This window comes from Penaeus vannamei, chromosome 11 (assembly GCF_042767895.1).
Source record: "Penaeus vannamei isolate JL-2024 chromosome 11, ASM4276789v1, whole genome shotgun sequence".
Classification (NCBI taxonomy): Eukaryota; Metazoa; Arthropoda; class Malacostraca; order Decapoda; family Penaeidae; genus Penaeus; species Penaeus vannamei.
In genome coordinates this window covers 13,170,569-13,175,568 of record NC_091559.1, presented here as the reverse complement: position 1 = coordinate 13,175,568, position 5,000 = coordinate 13,170,569, and the positions used below count along the sequence as shown (strand labels likewise).

Here is a 5,000-nt window from a genome sequence, read left to right as displayed (position 1 = left end):
TCGATGATATATCTTTAAAACATGACATTAGGTCCTGACTTTGGGATGAAACGGATTCCGATGTTCAAGCACGTCGGACGAAATGAAATAATTACGTAGGTCTTGTGCGGGCGTAGAGTGTGGGTGGGTGGTCCAGCGCGGGAGCCGAAGGCGATGGCGCCAGGAGCTATTGAGGAAGGCGGCGTGAGGGGGGTCATGAGGCGGGTCATGAGGCGATGTCATGTGGTGGGTTATCAGGGAACGTCATGAGGCGGCATCATGAAGTGGGTTACGAGGCGACACATACAGTGGCTTATGAGGCGATGTCATGAGGTTGGTTATCAGGGGACGTCATGAGGCGGCGTCGTATTAAAGATCGAGAGACGATCGCTCCGTCACAGCCTCCGCGCGCCGCCTCATGACGCCCCCCCCCCCTCCAGCCTTGGCGTAGGAGCCTCCCGGCCGACGCCGTCCTTCAGTCAGTCAGTGTGGCGCTGCCTCGCCTCCCGCGCGCGTCTCTCCGCCGCTCGCCCGCCGAAAGGAGTGGCTCGCGCGCTCCGCTGGTCGCTGCCTCGCTGGAGTCACCGCCGGGGAAGCTGCCGTGTTTGCGTGCGTCGAAGGTTGCGTGTACTAGATGAGTGCGTACACTAAAGGATTATATGCAACTAAGATTGCGTGCCTTATATGAGTGCGTGTCCTAAAGGACTTTGTGAACTTGAAGATTGCGTGCACTTGATGACTCCATGAGCTAAAGGATTAAGTGCGATAAAGGACTGTGAGGACTGTGTGAGTTAGCGCTTTTCGTGCACAGGAGGACTGCGTGTGCGAAGGATTGCGTGCGCCAAGGAGTCGTCGCAGGTGAGCTTATCCTGCGTGCGTGGTTGGCGTGCTTGTCTCGTCTACATGCTCAATTTTTTTCTTTCTTTCTTTCTCTTTAAGTATTTAATGAGGTCTTCATCGCTTCCCAGTTGTGGTGGTTGTTCAGTGTTCAAGTGGCGTGTGCGGTACCAGATCGGTCTCTCTCTCTCTCCCTCTCCCTCTCCCTCTTTCTGTCTTTCACTCTCTCTCTCTCTCTCTCTCCCTCTCTCCCTCCCCCCCTTTTTCTCTTTCACTCTCTCTCTCTCAATCTTTCTTTCTGTCTCTCTCTCTCTCTCTCTCTCTCTCTCCCTCTCTCTCTCTCTCTCTCTCTCTCTCTCTCTCTCTCTCTCTCTCTCTCTCTCTCTCTTTCTCTCTATCGCTATCTCTTTCTCTCTCTCTCTCTCTCTCTCTCTCTCTCTCTCTCTCTCTCTCTCTCTCTCTCACTCTCTCTCTCTCTCTCTCTCTCTCTCTCTCTCTCTCTCTCTCTCTCTCTCTCTCTCTCTCTCTCTCTCTCTCTCTCTCTCTCTCTCTCTCTCTCTCTCTCTCTCTCTCTCTCTCTCTCTCTCTCTCTCTCTCTCTCTCTCTCTCTCTCTCTCTCTCTCTCTCTCTCTCTCTCTCTCTCTCTCTCTCTCTCCTCTCCCTCTCTCTCTCTCCTCTCCCTCTCTCTCTCCCTCTCTCTCTCTCTCTCTCTTTCTCTCTCTCTCTCTCTCTCTCTCTCTCTCTCTCTCTCTCTCTCTCTCTCTCTCTCTCTCTCTCTCTCTCCCTCTCCCTCTCTCTCTCTCTCTCTCTCTCTCTCTCTCTCTCTCTCTCTCTCTCTCTCTCTCTCTCTGTCTTTCTCTCTCTCTCTCTCCCTCTCTCTCTCCCTCTCTCTCTCTCACACGCCCTCTCTCTACTCGAGTAAATTTTCCAAGTGTTGGTTCACATCGCGCCCACGACGTCACCCGATTAAATCTGAGCGAGAACAAGAGGGCGGCCGTGATGGCACTTAATTACCGCCGCTGAAGTGCGACCCCGGCGTGAAAATCAAATTATTTCCCGCCATTATAAAAAAAAAAAAAAAATACAGTGAGACCGCTGTGATGTGTCTCTGGAATTTCTCCTCTTCTTCTGGGTTGATTTTATTTTCATTTGTGTCTTACTTTTGTTGTTTCTTTCTGTGTGTATTGTTTTCTCTCTCTCTCTCTCTCTCTCTCTCTCTCTCTCTCTCTCTCTCTCTCTCTCTCTCTCTCTCTCTCTCTCTCTCTCTCTCTCTCTCTCTCTCTATTAAATGAGAAATTTCTTGGCACCATCAGTTATATTTGATTATTTATTTTATTTATTCCTATACTTTTCATTTATTCTTATTTTTCTCGTATTTATTTATTTATATGTGTATTACTTATTTGTTATGACTATCTTTACAACCGTGCGGTAGAAGCGGCGTGAGTGTGCGGGCGCATGACGGCCGTGTCGAGGAATTCCGGCGGTCCGGCCGAGTCTCCCTCGAATGGCTGCGGCGGCGGCGCGTCCAGCGGTGGTCCACATGTGGCGCGGCCGGGGAGGGTGGCGGTGGTGTTCGTGGAGTGTGTGCTCACATTTGGTGTAGTTTGGTATCGTTGTTATTATCGTCATTATTATCTTATCATCACCATCTTCACTTCATCATCATCATCATCACTGTTGTGGTTATCACTATTGTCAATATTATTATAATTGCACTTATTATATTTGTTATTTAGATTTTGATTGTTGCGATGATGATGAAGAGGATTTTCACACGGACCATAAATGAAATAAAAATGTCGGGAAAGGCAAAGAGTGTAATTTCAGAGAGAGAACAGGTGGCGGCTCATCAGCGTACTCTCTGGACAGGTGAGATGTGAGAGGGGAAAGGGAGGGGAAGGGGAAGGAGGAGGGAGGGGTATAAGTAGGGAGAGGGGAGAATAGGAATAGGAATGGGAGTATGAGAGGAATTGGGGGAAGAGAAGCGGGAGAGAGTGGGAGAGGGGAAGGGGAAGATGAATGGGAGTAGGAGGGGAGGGAGGGAGGAAAAAAAGAGGAAAAGGAGTAAGAGAGGAGGGAGGGGGAAGAGAAGAGGAAAAAAGAGGAAGCGGAGTAAATAAGGGGGGAGGGAGGGAGGAAGAGAGGAGGAAAAGGAGAGGGCGAGGAGGGGTGCGGTGGCGCGGGGCATCTGAGGCTGTGGCGCGCGGGGCGGCCCGGGAGGCGCCCGGCACAATTCAACCCGCGGCCTATCTCGTTACACTTCTATTGAGCCAACTTGACGCCGGCCGAGGCTTTTGGATATTTTCTGGATTCCTCTCCTCTCGTCTCCTCTCTTTTCCTCCTGTTTCTTCCCTTCTCTTCTCGTCGCTTCTTTGCTCGCCTCTCATCTCCTCTCTTTTCCTTTTGTTTCTTCCCTTCTCTTCTCGTCACTTCTTTGCTCGCTTCTCTCCTCTCTCTCTCTCTCCTCCTCTGCTCGCCTCTAATTTGCTTTCCTTTCCTCTCATCACCTCGCCTCTTTTCTTTTATCTCTTTATCTTTTCCCTGTCCTCTCGCTTTCTTTTTTCTCACCCCACCTCCCTCTCTCTTCCTATTTCCCACACTTCTCTTTCTCACTTCCTGCTCTCTTACTTTCTCACCATCTCTCTCTCTCTCCCTACTCTGTTTCTCACCATCTCTCTCTCTCTATCTATCTATCTATCTCTCGCCTTCTCTTCTCTCTCTCTCTCTCTCTCTCTCTCTCTCTCTCTCTCTCTCTCTCTCTCTCTCTCTCTCTCTCTCTCTCTCTCTCTCTCTCTCTCTCTCTCTCTCTGCCTCCCTCCCAAGGTCACGACGGAGAGCTTCCTCCCTGCTCCTCCCTATCTCCCCCCTCCCCCTCCCTCCGTGCCTCGCTCTCTTAAGGCAAATTGCAACAGCTCTTCGCGGAGTTTACGAGTCTGCAGCCACGAAGACCCAACGGGAAGTGCGCGCTGCGGCCCTTGATTTTCTTTATTATAATCAGTGGTAGTGTCCTGGGCGTTTTGAATTCCGTATTGCTTGAGTTTCTTGTGCTTTGGGATTATTGGTGAACGTGTGTGTGTGTGTGTGTGTGCGTGCGTGCGTGCGTGCATGTTCATGGGGGTCTGTGTGTGTGTGTGTGTGTGTGCGTGCGCGTGCGTGTCCGTGGGGATCTGTGTGTGTGTGTGTGTGTGTTTGCGAGGACCCGTGTTTGTCTGCGTCGCGTTTGCGTCCAGCGTGCAATAGCTTCCGGAGCCTGCGAGTCCTTCCCGGCGCGCGAGGAAACGACCAAAGAGCAAGCGCGTGGCAGCCTTGCGTAACCCGAGACGAGGCTCAGTGTCCGCCTAACGTTGATCCCCTAAAACCCTCGGGTCTGGAAGGTGTTTGTTTGTCATTTGCGGAGGAGAAATGAGATTGACACTTCGGGTTTGTTTGAGCGATGTGGGAGTTATGAAAGAGACGGGGATCTTGCTTCGCTGTAGGTATGATTCATTCGTTGTAGGCGGGTGGATACCGTAAGCATTTGAGGCAGAAAACCGAGATTTGCAGACAGGGTACTGCGATTTGGCCTCGTTCGCTCTATACTGTATCTCTAGGGGCAGCTGTGTCCTTCGAAAGAGACAGAGGGAAACAGCTCGTATTTTCACCTCTTAACTGGAATGAAGGTTGGCTTATTCATTTTAGTTGCTTAGTACTGTCCGACCTGCCAGTGCCACCTGGAAGAGTTTAGTGCCCTGAAGTTGGGCATTCTCGTTGACCTCCCTTTCAGCTCAGTGCCAGTCCATCCTATTGACACCAGTGCCAGGCCATGTCAATCCCTCAGTGCCAGGCCATGCCATTCCCTCAGGGCCAGGCCATCCCCTTGACAGTAGTGCCAGTCTATCCTACTGACACCAGTGTGAGTCCAACCCATTGACACTAGTGCCAGGCCATCCCATTCCCCTCCGTGCCAGGCCGTCTCCCTCGCCCCAGTGCCTTTCCAGGGCCAGAGCCATACCCAACGCTCCCTCGGACAAATTGTTGACTGAACGGCGGAAGGAAGACACGGGGCAGGTTGACAGGTTGACGGACGGGCTCGGGGCACTCGACACTCGATCCGGTCGACCTCGCCGCACCGCCGCCCGCCTACGCATGTCCAATCAGCTGGGATGAAATGCTATATTCACTCGCCATAGAAGTGACTCCTG

At 51.7% G+C, this 5,000-nt stretch overlaps 1 protein-coding gene across 6 annotated transcripts in view; it reads left to right on the top strand.

Moving 5' to 3' along the window:
• Positions 1-5,000, top strand: part of Ack-like (activated Cdc42 kinase-like) — a 102,593-nt gene that overhangs the window by 69,905 nt on the left and 27,688 nt on the right. The window contains exon 1 of one of the 6 annotated variants that reach the window (XM_070127007.1): positions 464-837. The exons of the other annotated variants lie outside the window; for them this stretch is intronic. The gene's annotated coding sequence lies outside the window, so the exon portion shown is untranslated. Of the gene's footprint in view, positions 1-463; positions 838-5,000 lie in introns of those variants that run through there. 6 annotated transcript variants of the gene reach the window in all.